General features: G+C 57.7%; 1 long non-coding RNA gene across 1 annotated transcript in view; it reads left to right on the top strand.

Moving 5' to 3' along the window:
* Window positions 1-25010, top strand: part of LOC131505584 (uncharacterized) — a 37567-nt gene extending 12557 nt beyond the window's left edge. The window contains exons 2-3 of the long non-coding RNA XR_009258472.1: window positions 22713-22857; window positions 24609-25010. This is a non-coding gene — a long non-coding RNA (uncharacterized LOC131505584). The remainder of the gene's footprint in view (window positions 1-22712; window positions 22858-24608) is intronic.
* Window positions 25011-27043: the final 2033 nt, after the last annotated feature.

Below are 27043 nucleotides of genomic sequence, written 5' to 3' on the forward strand. Positions count from 1 at the left end.
ATCTGAGATCAAGCTGTCAGCAGGCTGGGTTCTTTCTGAGAGAGCTGTGAAAAAGAATCTGGTCTGTGCCGCTCCCCCTGTGTCTCTATGTCAGATTCTGTCCCACCTTTTTCTAGAGTTTATTTATTCACTTAGAGAGAAGCAGGCTCTGCACTGTCAGTGCAGAGACTGATGTGGAGCTCGAACTCATGAACCGTGAGATCGTGATCTGAGCTGAAGTTGGATGCTTAACCGACTGAACCACTCAGACGCCCCTTCCCTTTTTTGTAAGGACATCAGTCATGTTGGATCAGGACTCGTACTAATGACCTCACCTTAACTCGACCATGTGTAGAGACCCTGTCTTCAGAGGAGGTCCCCTTCACAGGTACTCAGGTTAGGACTTCAGCATCTTTTGGAGGGGTACACAATTCACCCCACAACATTGTCTTTTTGGTTGGAGCTCTGGGTCGGGCAAACCTGTTTTCCTTGTGCAGGGGGTTTTGTCAAGCTCTGTCAGAGGGGAATTTTGTGCTGACTGCTACTTCTGCCCTAAATTCAGAGAAAGGGGCTCTTCTCAGAGTAAAGAGGGTTGGGAGTCAGAAGCCACAGTGAAAAAGCAGGTCCTTAGATGCAGAGAAGTCAACTCGGGCTGTGACATCACAGGGCTTGGGTTCAAATCCCAGCTTTGATGTTAACCTGCTGTGTGACTTTGGAAAAATTACTGACCCTCTCTGAGCCCTTCCCCCAACATGTGAAGTGTAATGGAAGCGTCTGCTTCGGAGAGCTATTTTGAGGCTGGATGAGAACATGTCAGCCAAGTGTCAAGCATAGCGCCTGACGCCCACCAGCTCCAGACTCCGGCCTTGGGGTCTTTCCCACCAGATCTGGATGCTGGGTCTTGGGGAACTATATTTTTGGCACTCTTGTCTCTGTGTCCTTGCAGCTCACACTGACCCAGGTTGGCCTAGCCACTCTGGAACCCCTTGGGAGCAGCATGGCCCCTTGTTGAGGAGTTAGGGAAGTTGGTTCTGGGCTAACCTTTTCCTGAGGTAGGGGGGCCTCAGCTATCTTGGGGCCCTGGTGTCAGGAGGTCAAGGCTGGGAGTGGGTGGGCTAATGTCTGGGTGTCTGTGTCCCCCCAAAATGCATATGTTGATTCCTAACCCCCAATGTGATGGTATAGGTGGTGGGAGCTTTGGGAGGTGGTTAGTCATGAGGGCAGAGCCCTCAGGATGGGCTTTGTGCCCATATGAAGGGGACCCTGCAGAGCTTCCTCGCCCTTCCCCTGCCCACCCCCCGCCAGGACGCAGCAAGAAGGGCTGGCTCTGAACCAGGAAGCAGGACCTCACTGGACACTGGACCTGCTGGCTCCTTGAGCTTGGACTTTCAATTTCCAGAACTGTGGGAAATAAAATTCCCTTGTCTATGAGCTGCCCAGCATCCGATGGTTTTGTTACAGCAACCAGATCGGACTGACGCCGGGTGGGCGCCCTGAGGGCAGTCTGTGATGAGGGGCTGGGATGGCCACAGCCACTCTCTGGGTCATGGCAAGGGAGGGGGGAGAGGGGTCTCTCTTGGGATTTCTCTCTGGTTTGCTTCCCAACATCCAAGGGCAAGTGGGGCCTCCACGGGCAACTGTGGAGGGGTTCAGCCCCACAAAGAGGGGGCCTTGGGGCTCAGGGGTCACGGCTGACTTGGGCAGCCTGCTGTCTTCTCAGTAGATGCCTATATCCCCCTCCTGGCCCAGGGTCAGAAAAGAGGGGGGCATTGCTTTTCCCCAAAGCAAAACTACTCTGGGTACACAGCCCCCAGACCCCTGTTGACCCGCTCCCTGACTTAGCAAAAAACCGGAGTTCTAGCAACTGTGAAGCCCACCAGATAGCTTTGGAGATATTTGCTGGCTGGCTGGCTGGCTGGCTGGATGGATGGATGAGTGGATGGATGGATGGATGGATGGATGGATGAGTGGATGGATGGATGGATGGATGGATGGATGAGTGGATGGATGGATGGATGGAGTGGATGGATGGATGGATGGATGGATGGATGGATGGATGGATGGAGTGGATGGATGGATGGATGAGTGGATGGATGGATGGATGTATGGAGTGGATGGATGGATGGATGGATGAGTGGATGGATGGATGGATGGATGGGTGGATGGGTGGGTGGATGGATGGGTGGATGGATGGATGGGTGGATGGATGGATGGATGGATGAGTGGATGGATGGATGGATGGATGGATGGATGGATGAGTGGATGGATGGATGGATGGATGAGTGGATGGATGGATGGGTGGATGGATGAGTGGATGGATGGATGGGTGGATGGATGGATGGATGGATGGATGGATGGATGGATGGATGGATGAGTGGATGGATGGATGGATGGATGGATGGATGGATGGATGGATGATGGAAGGAAGGAAGGAAGGAAAGAAGGAAGAATCACTTTCCCAGGAGAAAGGGCCTGAACCAGGTTCCTCCCCCCAGTCTCCCTGCCCAGGATGCTGGCCTCGGGGGCAGAGGGAACTTCTGTCACTGAAGTTGGTCTCTCATGCAGGGGGGAATGGCATTGGGCTCCTCGCCATCTCCTGAGGACATGGTTCCCCAGGACCCCCTGATACAGAGGACTGGAGAAGGTGAGAGTTTTCAGAGTCAGGGACTCAGAGTTGAAAACAGGCCACCTGCCCAGCCCTAAGGTGCCCAGCCTCTGCAGGGCACTACAAGCCGTGGAGGTCCCCAGGGTGGGCCCCTGGCCAGGAAGACCCCAACCTTCCTGGCCGCGCTGAGTGGGCGGGGCTGCTAGTGAGGAAGTTTGAGAATGTGAGCATGACCTTTGGCAAGGTACCCATCTTGCCCTGGCCTGGGAGCAGGCCCCGGTGGGGCTGGGCTGGCCGTCCTTCCAAACAGAAGCTCCAGTGTGGGAGGTAAGGCCATGCTGCCTGCCTGCTGGCCTTCCCGCAGCCACACGTGGGACTGCATCTGGGAAAAAATAGTTTTCCTTCTACCCTTGTAGTTCTCCGCTGGGGCTCTGTAACGACACACGAGAGAAACACACAAATGTATTTAATATGTTTTATGTGACACAGGAGGCTTCATAAGGAAATGAGGAGCCACGGTCAAAGCTGAGTGTTTTTACGGTGGGTCTGATGCCGCATGGGAAGTTGTGGGAAAACACGACAGGACAGAGTCGTGTGAGCTCAGGGTGGTGGCGGAGGGAGCTTAGCGAAGCCTGTTCCAATTCTTCTCAGTGTGTCCCGCCCCGGCCACTCCATCTTGGAGATAAGGACGGTCCTTCCTTCTGGTCACGGGGAGGGTGTCCCTCCCAGGACGGTCTATGACCTGCTTCTGGAAGGGGTGACAGAGTCCTTCTGGCTTCTGCCATTTTCTCAAATTCCTTCGGTTCGAATACTCACTATGCCAAGGGAGCAGGTTTTAAGGGAGCATGTCCTGAGCCCTGTCACCTCAAAACCCCTTTCTGCGTGAGAAGAAGGGGAGCTTGGCCTTAGCCCCAGTGCTGTGACCTACAGGAGCAATTTGGAAGAGTCTGGATTCTTGACTGCCTGGCTGACTGGTGGGGCTGTTTGGGGAGGGGTGCGCTTGGATATCCGGGGTCGGGGGAGGCCTGTGGTGCAGGTAGATGGACAGAATGGGGTAGTGTCCGAAGCAGGCCACGCCCAGTCACAGGCCCCAGTGAAGCTCTGCTGGGCTGGCTGCAGGGCTGTGGGGGGAGGCGTTGCTGAGTGGGACCCTCTGGGCGCAGAGTGGGAGCTGGTGGAAGAATCTGGAATGTGGAGAATTGTATGATCTGGGCTCTGTGGCCGAAGGGGAATGTAACCCGGACCTGGGGGTGTAGCCACACCCCACAAAGTGGAGGGTTGTCCCCAGCACCGGGCCCAAGCCAAGCTCAGCCGCTGCCTGGGGTGGGGGCGCACTGGTGGCTGGCGCTCGGGTGGGGCACTCTTCACCCTGACTGTCCCCCCTTCTCTCCCTCTGTCTCCCTGCCTCCCTGTGTCTCTGTCTCCCTCCTTTATCTCTCTGTCTTTTTCTGTCTCCTCCTCCCCTCTCCACCTCTCTGTCGCCCTCTCGCTTTCTCTCCCGTGTGCTCACCGCGGGATTGTTCATTCTCTCCCCTCCTTACGTGTCTGCTGGGCCGTGAGTTCCAGGAGGGCGAGACCTTGCCTGGGCTGTTCACGGCTCCTTCCGGCACGTGCTGGCATACAGCAGGCACTCAATAAGGTCAAGAAGGGCTGTACACACCCCGCTGCTGCTCACTGTGCCTGAGTGGCTCCGGCTGGTGCTCTCACCCAGGTGAGGGTGTGACGTCCGTTCCATCAGTGTCCCTCTCCTGGGAGCTTGCTCCAGATCTGGCGGAAATCTGAGGCTGCGGGAGGGGCTCCGGTGGCAGGGGGGGAGTAGCCGCCAGTCCTGGCCGCAGTAGGACTATGGTCTCCTCTTTGGGTCCCGTCCCAGAGAGGGCTCAATGGCAGCTTCCCCATTCCTGCTGGTGACCCCTTCCCTCCCGGAGGGGACTGATATGGAGGACCCGGGGGGTGGGGTGCGCCAGGGCCCTCTCCCAGGCAAAAGTCAGAGGCCCTGGGATGAGGCGGATCTGAGTTTGCATCAGGCTCCAGTTCTCACCTGCAAGGTGGGGCCAGGACCAATAGTAGTAATCAGCATGCTTAGAATTCCATTCAGCGCATCTAGATTTAGTGGAGGGTTAGGTGACGTGATGCTGAGTCCCTGGGTTGTCACAAACACTCAGTAAATGGCAGCCATTGTCTCCGTGATTGTGGCTCTTGCTAAGTTTGGGGGACATGGTTGGAGCCCGCGTGTGTGTCGATGGCTGATGAACGTGAACTCTGGGAGTCAGGAGGGATCAGCCCACCTCTTAGCCCACAGACACTCTGGACACCCCCCATCTGGCTCCACCGTGGGGGTCAACCCTCTGGATCTGGACTCTGAGCCCCTTGTCTCCGTGGCACCAGGGGCTTTCTGGTATTTCCAGGGGACCTAGCAGCATTTGGAAGACTTGCCTGCTTCAGACACTTTGCATCTGAGCCCTGGGGGTTTCTGCTGGGAGGACTGGTCACTGTCTTTTCCCAGGAGCTTTCCCAGCAGGAACACTTTCTGAGGGGGGGAGGGTGGCAGCTGCAGCCTCTCCTGAGTCCTGCCACAGGGTCTGGCTTCTCTAGGCCCCTGAGGGGGAGGTCAGCTACAGGGCCCCAGCTGGAAGCCCCAGCACCCTGCACAGTGCTCCAAGGCTGTCCGTCCGGGACTCCAGGGAGCAGAGGCCGGGCTGGTCAGTTTTCCTAGGACTGCGTTCCTTGAGGGCTTGTAACAGGCCCCAAGGATTCAGCAGATAGCAAGGCTGTGTCTGCAGCCCGGGGCCTCAGTGTTGCCCTGAGAACCGTCCCATCGTGCAGCCCTGGAACCCACAATGGACTTTTTCAAGGACCTCCCACCCACCTGTGCTCTTTGGCTGGCTCCCCTGGGCCCAGGGGATGGTCCTATTTTATTCAGACCCACCCCAGAGCTTCGAGATCCCTCAGGATGAGCAGAAGTATGTCCCTGGGTCCAGAGGAAGGAGCTGGTGGTAGACAGAACCCAGGCAGCCAGCAGGAGTCCCGGGATCTGCCTCGCCCAGCCACAGCCCAATAGGTGCACCCAGTGGAGCGGAGGCCAGGCCAGTCGCTGGGTGTGGAAAGAGGCTCAGCCTCGAAGGGAGAAGGGGGCCTCCAAGGAGCCTGGAGGAGGGGCCGGGACCCTGCGTAGCCCTGTGCAGGCTCCGTGCCACGCCCTGTACGCGAGCAGTCCTTCTGGGTTGACGACAGCCCCCAGAGGCGGGGCTGCTGTTGTCCCAGTTAGGGGATGCAGAAACAGAGGGTCAGGTGATGTGGCCAAAGTCACAGCCAGCAGACCGCAGGGCCAGGTGCTGGCCCAGGCTGCCCTAGTTCCCAAATCTGTTTCCTTCCCTCCATCAGTCTCCCGGAGAGCTTTCTCTGGGCCGGTCCTTCCTGGACAGGAGGCTTTGCCTCGGGACTTCCTGGAGGTCTGAGCCTCAGAGCCACTTGACTTCTTCCCTGGGCCCTGCTGCCCTCTGGGTGGCACACAGCCCGTCACGACTTCTCTATCAGGGACATGAGGAGGGGCCAGGAGAGTCCATGGTCCCACCCAGCTGTCTGGGTCACCGAGTGCTGCCCCCTCAAAGGCAGGCCTGCAGGGGTGGGAGTGACCCTGTTTCCCTACATCTGGCTAAGGGTTGGGAGCCCCTGGGTGTCTCTGGCCCCCCTGGGGCCCATGCTGGGGTGACCCTGATGTGGTCTGGGAGCCCCATGGGAGACCAGAGCTCACAGCTCCGTGCAGCAGGAGCCTGGGTCCTGGGACGACAGTGTGTGTGCCTCTGAGCCCCCGTGCCCAGCACCCCCCCGTGCCTAGCTCCCTAACACCGAGGAGTGGGCTCCCCAACGGACTCACATGTGTCCCTGCTCTGACTTCCACTGGGACGTTGGCTGCTTTGCACGCTGCTCCCTCACTGTTTGAACTGTGAGTCCTCTTACTTGCAATAACAGTGACTTGCATATTTGAGTAGTTCAAGAAGGGGAAATTCAATAAGATGCCAACTGAGTAAATGCCACTCGCTTTAAAAAAGTAATTTAAATTGCCAGGTGGATAAACGTTTGGGCGCAAGTACCCTTTCGAGCTGGCTGTTGCAGAGGGCCCGTCTGCACCTGTCCGTGGGCCTCCGCCTCATTGCTGGTGGGCAGTGGCAGGGTCGCAGTGCCCAGGGGGGGTCCCTGGGCGCTAAGTGACCTCTCCTGCCTGCTTCTCTCATCACTCCCGACCACCTCCAGAAGGTGCTGGGCTCTGGCTAAGCTGCCCCTCTCCCCCAGCTCTGGCACCTTCCCGGAGGCTCTCCCAAGGGAGCCTCCTGGACCAGCACCTTCCCTGTTCGGGGTGTGGGAGAAGCCCGAGTATCAGTGCAGTGTCCCATGGCTGCCACCAGGGGTCACCAGGCCCATGGGCTGGAGGGTGGACGCTGGTGGCCAGGAGCAGAGCCAAGAGGCAGGGGCAGGCAGCCTGGGGAGGGAGCCAGCAACAATCTGGATGTGAGTGTTTGTTGGTGTCTTGGAGGCTGAGCCTGGCCAGCCCCTCGGGCCTGCTGAGCTGTGGGCTTTAGCGATTGGGGTGCCTTGGTGTGTCAGCTGCCTTGTAAGAGCTGCAGGCTCTGGGGGTCCTGGGATCCATTGGTGGTGGCTTTGGGGAGACACGAGGCCCAGCACCATGCTTGAGAGCTGGCAGCCTTTGGGGTCATTCTGAGCTGGCTCTAAATCCCAGGTGGTTGTGGGCCACTTCTTTAACCTCTCTGAGCCTCAGTTTCCCCATCTGTAAAATGGGAGAAATGATCAAAGGGTTGCTGGAGGGTTCAAGGAAATGGTGTGCGCAAAGCGCCTGGCAAAGTGAGTGGCATTGTCACTCAGCAGATGGAAACACTGGCTATTGTCCCCGTCAGTTTTCAGAGGGACCGTTCCTCCTGTTACCATCTCCTCCAAGACACTCTGTGGCTCCTGCTGGTTTTTAACATCCCTAATCTCCTGTTGATTATTCCTGGGGTTTCAGCCAAATAAGCACTTCCAATTAAAGCTCCTGCCACAGCTCCAACTTGAGTTGCCATGGCAATGGGAGTGGGGATTTTACTTCTTCCCTGGAATGTACACATGTGTGTGAGTCTTTGTGTGGGTCTCTGCTCCTGCGTCTGTTACCAGACCTCACCCGTGTGGGACCCCGGGGGCTGGCAGGTGGGCGGAGGGAGGGAGGCTGAGAACCCTTCCCCTGGGCCTCCTTGCAGCCCACGAAAGCCTTTGCCTGAGAGTGCTCAGGCCGGCATGGGAGAAAACTGCGGATTTCCCCGTGCAAGCGTGGCCTCAAGGCCACTGTCCAGCCAGCCTGCCGGGATGAGGCCCTGCCGGGTGGTAGATGGCCTTGCCAGTGTCTGGAGCATCAGAGGTGTGGGCGTGTCTGTGTGTGCGCGCGCGTGTGTGTGTGTGTGTGTGTGTCGCGAGTTCGTCATTGGAGCTGAATCCCCGTCAGGGGCAGAATTCTGAACTCCGCTCAGGCCCCAGCTGATTGAGGTCCGGGGAGGTGCTGAGCTGAGAGGCCCCATCTGACCTCCGGTCCTCTGAATTCCAGATGCGTTTGGCATCAGCACCACCCTCGGGCACTGGAAGTTCCTGGAATATAAGCTTCATGCGTGGATCGTCCGGGACTCTTTCAGTTGAGAGCATCGGAGCAGTTGGCACAAAATAAAATAAAGCAAAGAAAGAGGAAAAGAAAGACCATGGATGCACACACACACACACACACACACACACACACACACACAGAGTCCAGTCTTGTCTAGCTCCCCGCGATGCTGGATCTGGGGCTCCAACGGTGTGGGGGTCTGGCTGCTCAGCTCTGCCTGCCGTGTGGGAGCCCCTCTCCCTGGGGTGCCACCCTCCCACCCAGATGTCTCACTCAGTGCCTGCGGGGGGGAGGGTGCCTGTGGTGGTCAGGGAGCTTTCCTCCAGCAATGCTGAGAAAGCAGATCTCATGGAAGGATTTGATAAGCCCCCTCCCCACTTTCCCACTTGGGACACCGATGGAGGAATGTGCTGAGCTGGAGGCTGGACCTCAGGCTCCGGCCACGGGGAGGAAGGAGGTGTCCAGAAGCAGCTGGGGAGTCTCTCTGAAGACCCCACTGTGGCTCCCCAATACTGGGAAGGGAGTCTGCCTGCTGGGCCGGCTGTGTACCCTCCCTGGCTGCAGCCCACTTCCTGATGTGTTGGGTGCCATTTGGGTCCCAAGGAGGAGCAGGAGGGTCCCTGGAGAGGCAGAAAGGCACAGTGGTGGCTTCTGGGCCAGTTCTTTGGGGACTTGTGCTCAGTGCCTTACCTGCAAACTAGGAGTGCTCGCACCTGCAGGAGGCTTTTCACCCACCGTGGTCTCTGTCCAAGACCAGTGTTCCTGGGATATTTTCCCTTAAATTTGGAAATTTGCTTTAAGCTTCTTCATGGTGACTATTGACTTTGAAAACAATGAGCCTGGTTTTCTGAATGAACCGGGATTCACTGAGTCAAGGGGTTTGACAAGCAGGATGGAGACGTTGACCGTATGCCTGACAGCTTCCACTGTTGCAACAAATTAGCTTCTCCGCACCGCCCGCCCCCCCCCCCCCCCCCCCCCCCCCCCCGCCTCCTGCATCTAGAATTGTTCCAGCTATTTCGGATGATTGAGGAAATAGTCACACATGTCCTTTTTGGGGTTGGGGTTAGTGGTCCAGATGGGAAGTCTGGTTGAGAAGCCCATGGAAGTTGCCTCCCAAGATGTTGATTGCCCCAGTTAGGGATTTTTTTTCCCAAATATCTGTCTGGTGGACTGCCCCATAAAAATGTCTTAGCATCTCTGGAGTCTTTTCAGGTCCCTACTGATGCCACTGCCTTCACTGTGGATGGAATCCCAGACCTTCTTTGCTTTGTTTTCGAGTTACCACCTCTGGGGCACCTGGGTGGCTCAGTCGGTTAAGCATCTGACTTTGGCTCAGGTCATGATCTCGCGGTTTGTGGGTTCGAGCCCCATGTCAGGCTCTGTGCTGACAGCTCAGAGCTTGGAGCCTGCTTCGGATTTTGTGTCTCCCTCTCTTGTGTGCGTGCTCTCTCTCTCAAAAATAAACATTAAAGAAATAGAGTTATCACCTCTGAACTTCCAAGAGGGCTGGTGACAGGTGAGCATGTCTCTGACAGGTGTCTGCTCGATGTCTAGTTCATTTCCTATTTGGAAATCAACACATCCTTTGTCTTTGTAAATATAAGGAGAGCAACCACATTGCGCCAGCTGACTGACATCCTCCTGTGTCTGTCCTAGGTCTGTCTGTCCGGGACAGACCAGAGTATGGTCTCTGTTCCACTCGCCTGAGGCAGCAGAGCCCCTCAGCCTCCCTGACCTGCATCCCTCCCACCGTTCACATCTCACTGGATTATTACTGCGCAAGGAAGCTGAATCCTCCTGTCTTTACCAAATATCCCCAGCCCCCTCAGAGTTGGGCATGGGGTCGTGTATGATGTCTATTTGCTGAAAGGGTAAATGGAAAGGCCTGGATGGAGCTTCCGAACTGCTCACCTCCCGATCCCTGCTCCTTGTTGTCTCGCCTCTTTCAGATCTGCTGCACAAGCTGGTTAGTTGGTGTGAAATACCCAGAACGAGGCCTCCCATGGTGTTCCTTTGTGTTCTGCCCTTCGGCACGTACCTCCACGATGAAGGGACACCAGGTACCTGGCAACTAGGCATTGGTGCAGGAAGGCATGGGAGCCCCCAGGGTACTCAGGGCTTGATGGGCATCGCAGGGGAGTCAGTATGGTTATCTCCAAACTGGCTAGATGCTACCAAACTCTAGCTCAACAAGGTTTCCCAGCCTCCCGCGCAGCCGGGGCAGCTGTGTGACTGCTTCCGGACAACGTGGGGTGGGTGGGACGCACAAGGGCAGCCCTTCCCGCCCTGGCCCATGACACCCTCCCGGGATGCTTCTCCCGTCTCCCCGTCTTTTGAGGGGTGGAGAGGGGCTTTACAGACCTCCATGATGGAATGATCCTGGGACTGGACCTCTTGGGAGGGGGCTGGCCAGGAGCACCACCTGACCAGGGTGATCGCGTTGCCGCCACTGAATGTTGGGGTTGTTACAGCAGCTGGTCTCACCTGGCTGACACGCTTGCTGAGTCTCACTTTCCTCCTTGTGACCCTTGTCCTGTGAGCTGCCGCCCCGGGGTTTCCCCGGTCAGCTCGCCCTTGTCTTTCGGGGTCCGGTGCAGGTGCCACCTTTTCTGGGTGGCCTTCCCTGATCTCCCAGGACTTTCAGGTGCCATTTCTCTTGGTCCTAATGTTCCCTGGATTTATCCGTATCGTTGTGCTTACTTCTCAATGTCATAACAGTCTATCTGTTCCTCCCCATCCATCTTGATGGACGGAAGTATGTGTGTGTCTTCGGTGCCTGGCATGGTGCCGGACAAGAGCTGGTGTTCAGGGTGTTCTTTTGAAGCTGGCAGGGAGGGAGAGAGGGAGAGAGGGAGAGGGAGGGAGAGAGAGAGAGAGTCTTACTTCCTCCACTTTCTCAAAGTTGGCTCTGTGTCTTATAGTCCTTCTCTGGAATTAACAGTATAAAAACAAAGATCCAAGTGCCCCAAACACCTCAAATGTATATCTTGGGGCACATCTGGCCTTCTGTTGAAAACTGGTCTTCTCTCTTATACCATCTAGCCACTAAGAGATTGGATCCCTTCTCTCTGGTTCATTTTTCCATTTATGGGTTTGCCTTTTGTTATAGCTCTTTCTTTCATCTCTCATCCTCCCTCCCTTCTTTCTTTCCTTACTCCCTTCCTTCCTTCCTTCCATCCATCTTATCTGATCTTTCCTTCCTTCCATCCATCCATCCATCCATCCTACCCGATCTTTCCTCCCTTCTTTCTTTCCTTCCTCCCTTCCTCCCTCCCTTCCTTCCTTCCATCCTATCTGATCTTTCCTTCCTTCCTTCCTTCCTTCCTTCCATCCATCCATTCATCCATCCATCCATCCATCCATCCTATCTGATTTTTCCTTCCTTCCTTCCTTCCTTCCTTCCTTCCTTCCTTCCTTCCTTCCACCGACTCACCCACCCACCCATCCATCCATCCACCCACTCACCCTTCCTTCCTTCCTTCCTTCCTTCCTTCCTTCCTTCCTTCCTTCCTTCCTTCCTTCCTTCCTTCCTTCCTTCCATCTATCCATCCTATCCAATCTTTCCTTCCTTCCACCCACCTATCCATCCACCCACTCACCCTTCGTTCCATCCATCCATCCATCCATCCATCCATCCTATCCAATCTTTCCTTCCTTCCTTCCATCCATCCATCCATCCTATCCGATCCTTCCTTCCTTCTTTCCTTTCATCCATCCACCCACTCACCCATCCATCCATCCACCTACTCATCCTTCCTTCCTTCCTTCCTTCCTTCCTTCCTTCCTTCCTTCCTTCCTCACTTCCTTTCTTCCATCCATCCATCCATCCGTCCATCCATCCTATCTGGTCTTTCCTTCCTTTATTCCTTCTTTCCTTCTATCCATCCATCGATCCTATCTGACCCTTCCTTCCTTCCTTCCTTCCTTCCTTCCTTCCTTCCTTCCTTCCTTCCTTCCATTCATCCATCCATCCATCCATCCTATCCAGTCTTTCTTTCCTTCCTTCCTTCCTTCCATCCATCCATCCATCCTATCTGGTCCTTCCATCCATCCATCCATTCATCCATCCATCCATCCATCCATCCATCCTATCCGATCCTTCCTTCCTTCCTTCCTATCTGGTATTTCCTTCCTTCCTTCCTTCCTTCCTTCCTTCCTTCCTTCCTTCCTTCCTTCCTTCCTTCCTTCCATCTGTCCACCCACTCACCCACCCACCCACCCATCCACCCACCCATCCACCCACCCATCTTTTATCACATAGTTATGCTGGAAGTCAAAGCACGTGTTTGCTTTGGTCAACGAAATTCAATCAGAAGTGATGTGTGTCACCACTGGGCAGAAGTTGAGAGGCAGGTCTAGTTTTTCCATGTTCCTTTTCCTCCACCACAGATGCCAGCAGAATTCTAGGTGTTTCCTGCCTCACCAACATGGGTCCTGGAGCAAAGAACAGTACAACGTGCAGCCCACTCTCTCCTCCCGCGTAGCGGTCAAACCGCTCTGGACGTGTGGCATGAGAGAGAAACAAGACTTTGTTATAAAGCTTATTTGTTGGTTTTTTTCTATAGCATATCCTGGCCTCGCCTGGCTGATAGATACAAAGTGACAGATTGTTTTCCAGATGGTTATGCCAATTTACATGCCCGTCCTCAGTGATTGGGAATGTCTGTCTTATTCTATCCTTATCGGCCTGGAATAGTATTGTTGAAATTTATTTAAAATATTGGGTCGATTTAAAAGGTGAAAAGGAATCTTATTTTAATTTCCATTTCTTTGATTGGTAGGTAGGTTGATCAAATGGGTAGTGGTTGTTTGCTTTGCTCTTCTCAGTAACTGTTTTTCTGCACCTACTATGTGCTGGAAATGATGAATAAGACAGTTTCTGAGGAGTTCTGCCTGGTTCTACCAGGAGGAAATCAAGGGCAAGCATGCAAAGTAGTGGGAAGGAAGTTCCCATACAGGGTGAAAATGTGCTGTGGGAGGTTCTCTGCTGAGGAAAAGCAGCTCCAGGGGCTGGAGCTTTGAGGGCAGGTGGAGGGCAGAGCATGGCTCCTGAAGCCTGGAGGTCCCCGGTGGGTTCCTGTTCAGCTTGCTGCTCACACCCTGCCTGTTTCTGGTCTCTGAGCCTGCGGGTGGGCAGCGGGACCTGGTGGGGGCCCTGTGTGGCCCTGCTTCTGCTTGGCCAGTGCTCCCAGTGCCCGGCTCTGCGTCCCAACAGCTGCACTGAGGACCGTCCATCCCAGCGGCTCATTGTCCCCGAGCTTATGTAAGCCTTTGCCTGGGTGCGTCTCTGGTCCAGGTCTTTAAAAGTAAGCTGCTTACATAACTGTTTGGACAGCACATTCGAATTAATTTCCAGCATAACCTTTGCTTTAGAGTGAAGTCATTGGAGACCAGTGGGCAGTGGGGGGTGGGCTCCAGGGAGAGCATCCCCAGCCCCCGCCCCCAGCCTGGCAAAGTGCTGGGACTCCCGGGGATGCTACGAAGTGGCAGCGGTTCTGAAGAGGCCGCTCAGGATTCCAAATTTCCCTCCGCCTTTGTGCCACAATAAATTATTCAGGTAAATTGCTTCAGCCTGTGGAAAGAGCCCGATCACGCAGAGGCCTTCAGCCACGAGGCTGATAGACACAGAGGAGACTCTGCTGGGCCGTGAAGGAGCAGGAGATGGCGGGCCACTTGCTTATTAAAGGGAGGCAGCTGGGTGCCGGGGGGGCAGGGCAGTCAGGTGCAGCGGGGACCTGGCCGTCGGGGCTGTGGCCGCTCTCTTGGAGGTCCGCTGGGGTGTCAGAGAGGGTCTCCCTCCACGAGGGTCTCTCCCAAGGCAGGACCCGGGGTGGGGGGAGGGGGAGGGAGCGCACGAAGGATGGTGTGGTCACACCTGCCCAGCCGCGTCCCCTCAAGCCCACAGGTGTTACTTGTCAGGCCTGACGTGACTGGGATACTTCCTAGAGGCCTGGGAACGACCCGAGAGCTGGGGATCCTCGCAGGGCCAGGGGAGTTTGGGGACCAGCGACTCACTGCCACCATCTGCTTGGCACACTCCAGCCTGCGGGGAGCTGGACCCTGGGCGGTGCTCCCCAAGGGGGGGTGACGTCTCCGGGGTCCTCTACGGCCAGAGCCGACCCGGGGCCTCAGCACCTTAGTGAAGGATGCCGTGGGCCTTCTGGTGTGTTTCTTGTGCCCGCCGGCAGGTTCAGGTGCTGTGATAAAGCTGGCTGTCGCCACTTGGGCCTCTAAAGCTAATGCATGGGGTCACGCTTTGTGCTGGAAACTTTCTTGGTCCCGTTGGACGGGTGGGTGCTTCTAATTTGTTACCCAGGAGAATCGTCCAGGAAGCCCAGCCTCTGAGAAGTGGTTGGACAGCCAGAGGGCTTCTGCTGCTCCTGCCAGCTGGTTGCTCTCATCCGCTCTGGACATGAAAGCCCTCGGCAGAAACAAGTCGAGTCTGACGTACGAGATGCCTGGTGTGTGGAGCCTGGTGGGGGCTCCGTCCCGAGAGGGGAGAGGAGAGCGGGGTGGTGGAGAGGTCAGTGGACACCAGCACTCGGAGCTGGTAGGAGACTGAGGACGGAGGCCGCAGGGACTTGCCGACATCTGGGGATTTCTGGACGCCTCCAGGCATGAGCGAGGTTCTGGGATCCGGTTCTGCGGGCTGGCCAGAGCAGACAAGGGCCCAGGAAACTCCTTCCCCGACTGGAGGGCGGGACAGGAGACAGAGAGCCAGCACGGCCCCCACCCCTCTGCAAGGAGAGGCAGGAAGGAGTCTGACAGTTAGCTTTTTACAAAGTATCTTCATCTTCCTGAAACCCCACACCAAAGCCACCAGAAAGCATTCCAGTGAGAACTCAGTCCCTAGACAAACACGTGTTCAGGGAACCAGACCGCATCCTGGGAGGCACAGAGTGGGGTGCTCTGTGTCTGGTGCCAGCCCCAGGCTGCTCTGCTGTAGGGGGGAGGAGAGGCGGGGGCTCCCAGGGGCCTTGTCTTCCTGGAGAAGGTCACACAGCTCTCTGCTCAGGAACTTTGTTCTCCCGTTAATTATTCAGCCTGTGCATGTGGGGTGCGGCCCCGTGAGCAGGGGGTGGGTGCGGGCAACCTTTAATGCCCGAGGAAAAGCTTCATAAGGCTACGTGACGACCCAAGACGCCTCTGCAGAATGTGGTCCCTGCAGCTGAGATGGTTGCTGGAGGGCGCGTTCACCCCACAGCGAGGCCAGCTGCCCAGGGCCTGTCCGGGTCCGGGTGGGAGGCGACAGCAGAAGCCAGCTCCCGGGGGCTGGAGAGCTGTCCTGGGGTCCTCAGCCCTTTGGGGACCCGGGAGAGCTTGTGGGATCATCCTGCCTCCCCCGCTTCCTGGAAGTTGGCTCTCAGACCAGATACCTCGGTTCTCAGCTCCTGTTCCCTCCCTCCTCAGGTGTGCTGGGCACCCTGTATGTGTCCTTTCTGTGCAGTGACACAGACAGTGCCGGGGCCGGTGGCCGTCTCCGGTCGGGGCGTCACCTGGAGCCCTGCACCTGCAAGCTGTCCATGACGGTGGGCGATGCCCCACCCACGGTTCCTCCCTTCCCCCACTCGCTCACTTGACACCTTGCTCCCAGTTGTTCCCAGTGTGCCAGTCGGTGCGGGAAAGAGCGAATGGCTTCTGGGTGGCAGTTTCCGGGACTCTGGGGTGTGGCTGAAGAGCCCCAGTGTCCATCGTCAGGACCAGCTCGCCATGACTCCTGCCCTCGCTTCCCCCCTCTTTCCCCGACTCCGTGTCTCCCTCCCTCTCCTTCCCTGTCTCCAGTCATTTTTGAGCATGTCCTATGGGACAGCTGCTCTCCTAGGCACGGGGGATCCAGCAGATAATGTAATAATACAGAGTCCCCACTGGCCTTGCTACCAGGAGGGCTGGAGCCGGGCAGCAGGGGCCTGTGCGGGCGCCCCCACCCCGAGTCTGGGCCCTCGGGGCACGGCCAGGGCTCTGGCTCCCACAGCAGAGGCTGTGGCTTCATCTTCTTGCCACAGGGCTGGGTGAGGCAGAGCCTGGGTGGCAGGACCCCCCTCAAACCCGGGTCTCCGTGGCTTGTGCGCAGAAGAGAACAGGGGCTTTCGGACTCGGGGATGCTTATCAGCTGAGATGCGGGCACTTCTCAGTCCCACTCTAGAGATGCCATTCTGTAGGGCAGCCTGGTTTTCACTAAGCTTCCCTCCCCCCCCCCACCCCCCCTCCCGCCCAAGCAGTTCGGTCTGATGCACGAGGGCCCCTGACCACGGCCTGGGACTGGGTAGACACAGCCCAGGGTAGGGCCGCTGGGGGCCGGGTAGACACGGTGTGGACTGAATCCCTAGCCTGCCGCTTACTTCTGGACCGTGTGACCTTGGACGAGTGTTGACTTCCTGGAGGCCCTGAGTAGGGGGAGTGGGAGGAGGGGGCCCGCTGGCGGACGTGGGGGAGTCCATCAGTGTGCAGTCACGTTGTGACTCCTGATGCTGACATGCTCTTGGCACCTGTCTCTGGCCTCCAGGACCCCAGCTCTCGCCCACCTCCCTGTCGAGGTGGGACAGGTGACTGTGACTGGCAGTCGGAGAGACCGTGGCTCTCAGGAACGAGAGAGATGCTCGTTCTGTGTTATTGCTCATAGTTTGTGTAACGTCAGCTCCGTTTCTGGCTGTTAATGAGGGATTGTGGATGTGCGAGGAAGAACTCCGCTCGGATTGTAAATTAAATCCTAAGGCTCCATTTTCAGGTTTTAATTAACAGCACAGGGCCCCTACTTGCCACGCTGTCCTCACATGCCGTCCCTCCCTCGGGCCCTCTCGAAGGACGCTCTGGGGACGGGTCCCAAGGCCCCCACAGGGCAGGTCTTACGGGCTCTGGAAAGTCTCCTCTGGAGGGGGATTTTGAAGGGGAGGCGGCTTGTATGTCCTGTTTGAGAGGACGGTGTGTTTGGAGGGTTGACGCAGCCGGTGCCTGGGCTCACCTGAGCCCCTCTCGTGCCGCGGACGAAGATTGCTGGGCTGTGAGCCACGCGTCCCGGCACCCGGAGCCACAGAGTTGTCGAGTAACTGTTTGTTGAGGGGGCAAAAGCCCATCCTTTATTTTCCTTCACTTTCTTTGGGAAAGAAGCCTTCCCGCCTTTCCTCTCGCTAATGCTGTGCTTCTCCGCCCGCTGGGGACGGTTGTCAGTATCCAGAGACACTTGGGTTGTGAGGTGGGTGGTGTTCCGGGGGGCGGAGGCAGGCGATGCTGCTGGACGTCCAGTCCCCACAGCAGAGACTTACCCCACCCGAGGCGTCGACCGTTCCCCGGGGCGGTGGGGGGGGGGTGGGAGGCGGTTCCTCCAGCGCCCGGGTACGGCAGGTGTCGGGTGCAAGCCCGTGTCCCCCTGCAGTCATGACCCTTCACAGAGACCCTCGTCCACGGCTGCTCACCTTTGCTGACGCCTTCTCGGTTCCAGGTTCCCTGCTGAGTGCTTGTGTCATCGCAAGGCTCGCATGAGTTGACGACCCTACAGTCGCTGCCATTTTCCGTAGGAGGAGGCAGGGCTGGGCTTTGGACTGGGCGGCTGTCGACGCCAGGACCCGGACCCCGTGCTCCAGGACGGCGGTGGGGTGTGGCAGACCCTCAGTGAAGGCTTCGCAGAGTGGGGCGATGATGGTGTGGACAGAGCTAGGGGAGCGCCCACTGATGACCTGGGCGGGCCGCAGCGATGGGGGAGACCTAGGGATTTCTCAGTCAGGGTCTCTCTTTCTGTCTCCTCTCTCCACGCCAGGTCCCGCTCTAGGCTCAGCGCTGGAGGCTATGGGATGAGGGAGAGGAGGGTGGGGGGTCTCTCTGCTCCTGGAAGCGGAGCCCGCAGGCTGACCCGGGCCCGCACACTGAGTCGGGTGTCCTGTGTTTCCCCGGGAACCTGGGGCGTCTGACATGCTGCTGTGCTCGGGGAGGACTTGGCTGCTGCTCCTGGAGCATCTGGGCTGTGAAGCAGTTCGCCAGGGCATCAGCCCTGGGGACAGAGGGGGACAGCTCTGTGACCCTGAGCTCGGACAGGAAGCCACGGCCTCCCTCGCCAGCCTGGAGCTACCTCAGGGGCCGTGTGCCCCCGGTGCCTCGGCGGAGGATGGCTGTTTGGTTCAGTGCCAGGAACCGTCCGCCCGGTTCAGCACAGGCATCCCCGGGGACCCACAGGGCAGAAAGCGTGTCTCGTCTTGCAGGTCACAGGGGAGCGGGCGGCTGTGGTCCAGCTTCACTGACCGCTGAGGAGGGCTGAGGCTCCTGTGGGCTGACCAGGTGCTGGTGGGGGTGTGTGTGGGGGGGTCTCCAGAACCACTTTGCTGCCAGAAGCACGCAGAAGAATCATACAGCTTAGGGCTGGCCCAGCCCTCCTCTTCCCGGGGGAGTCCCCTCATCACATCTTTCATGCACAGACGGGAAAAGCAAAGCCCCGAGAGGCGAGGAAGCTGCCTGGTGCCAGCAGGGGGTGGGCCGCTTAGAGCTGAAGTTTGGGGTCAACGGTTTCCGGCACTCGCTCGTGGCCTGTGGCCCGACTCCGCTGTGTGGAGGGCGTGGTCTGTACCAGGGCTGGGCCAGCGTCAGCTGAGCCAGCCGCCCAGGGCACAGGCTTCAAGAGGGGCTCCCTAGCAAATGTCCCTCTTGTCTCTGGGCCCTGCTTGGTGCACGCAGATGAAGACAAGCAAGCCTGGAGCCCAGTCCGCTCCTCCTCACATTCCCTCCTGGTAGAGCCGGGCTGGGCCGGGTCCCAGCACTGGGCTGGCCCTGTGCCTACAGACTGTTTGCATCTCAAGAAGGGCGGTGAAATACAGCAAAATACATCTCGGAGCAAACTGCCTTAAAACTCCTTTAAAAGTACGTGAGACACGTCTTTAGTTCTTGCCGATAGGGAGAGGAGACAGTTTCTATCTGTGGAGTCCTGGCTGGGACATCTGTCGTTGTTAGTTGCCGGTGACAAAAAACCCACCACCTGGTGGAAGAGGGGCCTTCATGCAGGGCTCACACAGAGTCCCCCAGGTCCACCTTCTCCCTTTCCTGTTCTTCCTGCCCCTTCTCCATCGTCTCCTCGGCTGTGCCCTCGTGGTGGCATGGTGGCTGCCGCGGCTCCAGCCATGCCCTCCCGGCCTCTCTCCCCTCGGGCCCTGCAATCCCGAGGCGTCCGCAGGCTCAGCTGGGATCACGTGCCCGTCACGGGGCCACCCACTGTGGCCAGAGAAACGCACATGTCTGCAGCCAGGGTGGGCGTGTCCCCAAGCGACCCCTGCTGTCTAGGACAGGGGCAGGTGGCCACAGAGCTGTTGTCAAAAGGGAGGTGGAGGGAACCGGCCAGGGAATGGATGGCAGCAGACACACTGTGCAGGGCCACGAACCAAGAAAGACCCACGCCCACTGGACGAGCGTGCCTCCCGCACTTCCGCCCCTGGGTCTACCGCTGTCCCCACCCCGGCCCACCCCGGCTCACTGTTTGCACTGAAACACCTCTTCAGACCGATCCGACAGAGAGGCCTGTAGCCATTCTAGACCGGAGAGTGAAATTTCAGACGTCATTTAACTTAGATTTGATCGTCATGATTTCAGTGGTCCTGCATTAATTGTTAAATACATTTAATGAAACTTAGTCCACCCAAACACACCGTGGCAAGACACTCTGGATGCCTGGCCGACACAAAGCGAGGACACGGATGAGGGGGCAGCTGCTGTGTGGGGGGCGGTTTCTGGGTTTGTTCTTCCCTCCTGGAAACACCCGGGCTGCACCCACTCCACCCATCTGCTACAGCCTCTGGTCCCTGCCTCCACTTCCCCAGGCTTGGGCGGGTCTCCAGGGATCCCAGGTTTCCCCTCACGGCCGCTTAGCGGTATGCCCTCCTGAGAGCGGCGAGGTCAGGGGCCAGGGTGGGATGTGACCTCTCTGTGCCACGCTGGGCTGCCCGACTGGGCTGCTGCTTCTGATCCCAGGACTCTGTGTTTGCACGGACTGAATGTCCTTCCCTCACCTCTGCCGGGGCTGAGCTCACCACAGCGTTGCGGGGAGGCCCTGGGATCCGACAGCCTCTGTCCCTGAGCAGTGAGGTGATGTTGGATGAGTGATTTTAACCCATTGAAGTGCTCCATCACCACCACCCGGGTGCAGAACAGCAGCCTCTTGGGGCTCAGGCAAGTAAAGGGTGTGCACGTGCTGGCCCCGAGCCTGCAGGCCATGCTGGCTATTCTGGTTAGATCTGTGACATTTATTATTTCAGCCCTAATGATGGCGGGCACCTCTCCAAGTTCTGGGCACGCAGTGGCAAAGGCCGTCTTCGCCCAGACAGTTACAGTTCAGTGGGGCATTAGCTTCCGTACCCATCTTGCTCCAAGTGGGCTGAAGACAGACCCTGGGTGTGTGAAGAGGGTGGGTGTTGGGCGACGTGTCCAGGTGCTCTGAGAGCCCTGGCAGGGCCCCTGTCTCGTGGAGGAGGGAAGTCAGGGTGGGCTTCCTGAAGGAGGTGTTGCTGAACGTCCTGAGCCAAGAAATTGCCTCTCCCTCGTCCTCACTGAGAAGACAGCTGTAGCTCTCTTGGCAACGGCCTGAGGCTTGCTGCCGAAGTGACCCTGGAGGGAGCTCTCTCCCAGCTGGCCCTGCCCCATCACAGAAACAGGCTGTAGGACCAGGAGACTCTCAGGGGCCTGCTCACTTCTGAGAGTCTCTAGCAACTTCACCAGTTATGTTTTTAAAATTCGTGTTTGAAAACATGGCTTATTACAGAGACTGTTTGGCTTTGGTCCGGGGACTGTTTGCTCAGGAAACCCCACGCTGTGGATTTGGACCAGGACATCCCAGCCTTGGCGGGGGGGTCTCACCCCTTCTGCAGGGAGAGCTGCCTGCATTCTCCCCGCCTTTGGGAGATGAGGTGCTATTCCTGTGGCTGCAGGAGGCAGGAGGTGCAGAGACAGGGCTGCTGGGCTCAGCCTTCTGCAGGGCTGGGCTTGGGTTGGTGGGGGGGGGGGGGTCCCTCGAGCTGGCCGTCACGGGGTGGCCACATCCAGGCAGGGCTTCCAGCAGCCCTGGTCCAAAAAAGAGCAGAACTAAACAAAATCCAGAGGCCCCGTGTATACATCCCGATCGCCCCACAACCCACTGCTGGCCTCGCCGGTCCAAGCTCTCTCCTGGCGGCTAACTCTTCTGTGGGACCCGGTTTTAGAAACAGGGTTCTCTTTTGGGCTGCCCTTTCTGCTTTGAAATTGCCTTTCACAAAAGATGCTACAGCCCAAGGTTAGGACATCACTTCATTTTATTCTTTCGCTGGAAAAAGAAAAATTCCCTGCAGGAGCAGAACCTTCCACCCTGACCATTGGGCCACACCACACGCTGTCACGGCCAAAAGAGCCCTTCCGGCCGGTCTTTGCCGAGGAAAACCGAAGGAAGAAGGTTTATTCTTTAGTTTCCAATGGGGACTGCTGCTTTCTCCAAGGAATGGCCTCCTCGTCTGGAGAAAGAGGCTCAAAGATGGGGTTCACCTGCAGGAGCCCCAGGAAAGGTCCAGGCCTGGCCAGGCACCGCTGGGGAGGGGCAGGCAGGACTCTGAGCAGGTTCCAGAACATGTTGCTTCTCTTGAGAGATCACTGACTCCCCTCTGATGGTGTCCATCGCCACTGATACTTTACGAGCAGGATGTTTAGCCCCAGAGGGTTTTAAAACATAGCTTTGCCTTGTTTGGAAGTTTTAGACTTGTGTACAGAGCATGAGCCAATAGGATGCAAGCTGGTTAGGGGTGATCTGTCCCTGCTGGTGCTTTCAGAGCAGTGAAGACATTTGTCCCCCAGTGATGGTTGGGCTGGCCCTGGCTTGGTTGGGTTAGGCCCTGGGCATCGAAGGCCTCCGAAGGGCCTCCGAACAGTTGTTCTGGTTGTGCACTGTCCAAGGTTGCTTGGGTCTATTTGGTGAACAGGTGCTGAAATCCAGCCTGCATCTCATGTCTGCCTGGAAGATGGGGAAACTTCTTGCATAAAAGCCACTGTATATAGGTCATTGGTGGCCCTAGGACCTCCCTGGGCTGATTTCAACCTTGTCTTTTATTTTCTGTATTCTGAGGCTTTGAGTGCTGGGGCCTTGCTGGCCCTGGGGCACTGCCCCTCCCAGGTTCTCCAGTTATCAGAGATAGTGAACAACTCAGTCCGAGGGTGCCTTTCAAATGCAAAGCATCTAACTCAGAGCCCAGACCCCCTGCCCCAACCCTACCAAGCACTTTCTTTATCTGACCTGGCCCAGTCACCCCAGGGCAGGTACAGATGGCCAGAAGCAGCCCCTGGGCCCCAGAACCCTCTGAAATTATTCAAACTAGCCAGTCTGAAGCCTGCTTCCCTGTTCCCTCCCGAGCGGAAACCACAGTAAAGGCTTTTGCTCACACACCCTCTGCCTCCTGCTCTAGGCTGGCCCTGCTGCTTCCCCAGGTGCCCCTTGTGGTGTGCTTCCCCTCTGGGATCTGTGATCGTAATCAGTTTCTTCCTTCATGGCAGTCACTTTCGAGTCTGTGTGTCCTACCGTACCTGATGGAAACAAATCCTGGGGGCCCTTAGCACACTGCCAGAGAGGCCGCCTGGGGAAGAGCCCACAGGATCATCCTGTGTTGATGCCCTGCCGTCCAGGCCCCACCGTTCCCGGGTCAGTCGAAGGGTCAGACTCCTGGCCCTGCCAGGAGTCCTGGGGATGAGGGTCAGTCTGGGAAGAAAGTGTTTCCCGCAGGGGCTGGGTGGGAGTGGGTGGGGGGAGAGAGAGGTGAGTGAGCGAGGACTCCTGGGACTTCCCAGAGGTCGGATGGACCGGAACCTTCTCCCTGGCTTCCAGGGTGGCCCAGCGGGTGAAGGTAAGTCTGACCTCCAGTGTTCTGAGTCCCAGGGCAGTGGTCTCCAGACCCCAGCTTCCCCTGAGCGCTCACGGAGCACGAGACCGCAGGGGGCCGGGCGTCTGGAGACAGCTGTGTGGCCAGAAGCCCGGCTCACGTCCGCCTGGCGGTGGCCCCCAGAACCCGGAGCCCTCTCTGCCCTGGCCTGTCTTCCTCCTGCCTCTGGCTGGCCACGGGCCTCCCACCCGAGGCAGATCAAAGGGCTGTTCCTCCCGTTTTGCGGTCTTCTTGTGACTTGGAGCTGTCATTTCACTGCCCCGGGCTGGGTGCCGGTGAATGGTAGCCAACCCGGAGTCAGGGAAGTGAGTTGAAAATGCTCTTTCGGAAGCTTTCCTGACCTCGGAAGCCTGCGGTTCATCTTAGAACTTCTCTGTTGCACTGGTATGTGTGGTTACGCACCGCCCAGGCCCCGGATGTCGTCTGCGCGTGTTCGGCTCTGGAAAAGGCACTTGTAAAACATCGCTGAGAGGAGCAGTGTGTGATGAGGGTGGGGACAGAAATCCACGGAGGGAGTGAGGCAAGAGGCCAAACGCAAGACGTGTGCTTCCGGAATCAAAGCCCTTTGCACAGACGCCCGGGAGCGGCGGATCGGGACGCTCTGGGGGCTGGGTGGGGAGTCAGAGCATCAGGGATTGATTCAAGCCCTCGGTGATAAGGGGGCCCCCTGCACACAAGTCCCAAGTGCCCCTAGATGTAGATGTGCACGCCCTTCTTTCTCTCCCACTCGACTCCTTCGAGATGGGACCGTTACCTCCGCCGCATTGTAGCTGAAGGTCCTGGGCTCAGGAGATAAAGTGGCCGCCCAAAGTTACCTGGGGTGTGACTTTGGGGACATGCTTGGGTCCCGCTGACCCCTCCTGCACCTGGCTCTTCCTCGCTTCCACTCTGAGTTTTGAAGTGTGAGAGGTGCGCACTTGGAGGGGACCTCCTCCGGGCGTGCGGTAGGACAAGCCAGCTGTGGGGGATGGTCGAGGCTCACAGCCTGGCTGCTGGCCTGGTGGGCACGTGGACGTAGTCCTCTGATTGCCAGTGTTCGGTGCAGAGGGTGACGAGGGCATTCCGGGGGAAGGCAAGAACGTCACACAGATGTGGACGTGGGAACCACTGTTGTATTTGATCCGAAGTCTGGTCTGTGGTTGGATCCCGGCCCCCACCTGTGCACTTGACGAGTTTGCGAAGCACCTGCTACACGACAGCTACTGCTTGGGGTCTGAGATGCAACCATGAGCGAGGAGAGCACTCCTGCCCTTCCTGAGCTCACCCTGTGGTTCCCAGAACCTGGGACAGAGAGAAAGAGCAGGATGGGGGCCTCAGATGGTTCCTATTTGCTAGGAGAGGCACGGGCACAGGGGGCTGGACACGGGGGAACAGAGGGGCAGGGAGACCAGGACAAGATCAGAGCTCAGCCCGTCACTGGAGGCTTCCCAGCATCAGCAGTGGGGGAGGGCGAGTCACTGGCTGATGTCTGAGGGCTGCCCTGGTGTTAACCTGCCCTTCCTTACTCTTCAAGGTCGTGGGCATGTCCTACACAGGCTACACAGCAGTCGTCTGGGTCCGCAGCAGGGCCCGGGAGCCGGCCCTGGGGAACCCGTCGTGTGTCTGTCATGCTTCGGGTACTGTCCTGTGCTTCCGCATTTGGACTTTTTCTGGTCCGCTCCCCTGACCTGCTGCACAGCTTTGGCCTCAGTTTCCCCAACTGTGAATGAGAAGCCACCCAAGATGCCCCCGAGGGCTTTCCTTGCTGGGCAAAGATTCCCCACTTGAGCCAGACAGCGCTCTGTGACCAGCCAGCTGCTCACGAGCTGTGATGCAGTGAGTGCTGTTCTCTGCCAAGGACGGTGAGATATTTATTCGATAATGGGCCTCCTTTTCTCCCCGCTACATCTGGCAATAATGACGGACCGCCTGGGAGCGCCTGAGCCATTTTATTTTTATTTTATTTCTTCCTGAAGTTCAATACTTTCCAGAGCACCTCTGTGTGGTAATGCTATTTTCCTGGCAGGAATGCATTCATTGCAGCTGTCACTCAGTCCGGAGCCACTCCGTCTCGGCTCTGCGGCTGGCCTGACGGAGGGATGCGGCCCTCTATAATTTAAAGGCTGATGGACCCAAATTGCCCACGCAGACCTTGCCTGTGGCACAAGTTAAGGACAGACTCTGCAAATTGGTTGCCTAGTAAGTGCGTAGTCCTAAGTGACTGGCTTTTCTCTCCTGGTCAGTTTCCCTCCAGGGGCTGGCTCCGGGCCTTCCATGCCTCCCGAGATGGTCCTCGCCAGTCTGACTTGCCGTAGTGAGGTGGCCCTGGGGGGGGGGGGTGCCTCTCTGCTGTGTGTTGATTGACTCCGATGAGGGAGCTTGGGGCTGGAGGTCCTGACCCAGCAGGCCCTGGAGCACAAGGTAGAAGGAACATGGTTTTTGCCAGGAGGGCCCGAGTTCGAATCCAGACTTGCCCCTTGCCAGCGGTGAGCTGTAGGACCCCGTCTGCGATGGGTGTGGGTGGTACCCATGCTTCCCCAGCGTGTGAGAAAACTACAGGGGGGACAGGGCAGAGCACAGGGCTTGGGACTCGGCAGGCTCCCCTGCCTGGACGGCTGTCCTGCCTGCCAGGTCCCTGCTCACTTTTCTTTGCCTCGCGATTCTAGATCTGGGGCGGGGTGGTGTCGACCCCCCAAAGCAGAGGACTTTCCCTTGCTGGCTGTCCGAGGTTCGCACCAAACACCTTCTCTCACCCTCACGGGGGTCTCCACTTCCCCCAGAGATGCACCTGTTTCGTCTGCCTTTCTGGGAAGCCAGGAAGCAGTCCGCTGAAACAGGAATCTGCCAGAAACCCACATGGAGGGCTTGGGTCGAGACAGGTTGCCTGCCAAGGGCCAAGTAAGAGGATCTCTTTATGGGATGCATGCCAGCGAGGGGAGCCGTGGTTTTAAAATCACATCAAATGGTTTGTTTTTGTAAGTGGGTCAAACCTCCCCCCTCCCCCCTGGCCCCGCTACTTTGGTCACATTAACTTGCTAAATATTGCTTTCTCATATCTGTTTTCTTGTATTTGTTTTATCTTTCTCTGAACACACCCCTCCAGCTGAGCACCAGCCCCTTTCCCACGAATGATGGGGCCCGAATAGGGGTATTTGCGTGGGTTGGATGTGGTTGGAAACAGCAGGAACACAGCCCAACAGCTTTAAGCCAAAGCAAGGAACCCCCTGGCTCACTAAATCAGGGACCCCCCCCCCCCACCTCAGCTCGCTAAATCCAGCCAGGGAAGCTGGATAGAGCTGGCCCGAGGGAACAGGGGCCCTGAGTATTCTCAGCCAGTCCTGAGCCCCACTCTGCCTCACCAAATGTCAGCTTTGTCCCTGCAGCCATGCTGGCTTTCCAGGTTAAGAGCCTGGGCTACAAATCCCTCAGGGACAGGGGAGGCCTCTTCCCTGAGCTTGAAGGAGAAAAATCCCAGGGCAGCTGGGGTCAGCTTACAATCACGGGGTCAGTTTACATTGCATGCCTGCCCCTGGACCAATCCCCTGGCCTTGGGATTCAAGTGCTGTGAGGACAGCCCCCACCTGAACCAGGGGGACTGGACGGACCTTGTCGAGGCAGGAGAGTGGAGCACAGAGGTGGCCCCAGGCAGAGGAGGGGGCCCCAGACCAGGAGCCCCTCACATTTGCTTCCCTGAGTGTTTCTCCTCAGGCTTCTCACCGAAGAGAGAAAGTGGAGGTGGTTTGGACCTACATTTCTCCAAGAACAATCCCCAGGAAGTGTCTTCGAGGGGCGTCCAGGGAGCAGCCTGAGTGTCCACCCTTCCCAGCTTCACGGGAGAGAGTTACCGCAGTCCTAACTGGCTTTTCCCACATTCACAGACACCCCGGGTTTTTTATTTCAGCTCCCTCCCGCCTGAGGGAGGATGATTAGTCGGTAGAGCAGCATCCTAATGTTTTGGCCGGAAACCAA

This window comes from Neofelis nebulosa, chromosome 2 (assembly GCF_028018385.1).
Source record: "Neofelis nebulosa isolate mNeoNeb1 chromosome 2, mNeoNeb1.pri, whole genome shotgun sequence".
Taxonomy (NCBI): domain Eukaryota; kingdom Metazoa; phylum Chordata; class Mammalia; order Carnivora; family Felidae; genus Neofelis; species Neofelis nebulosa.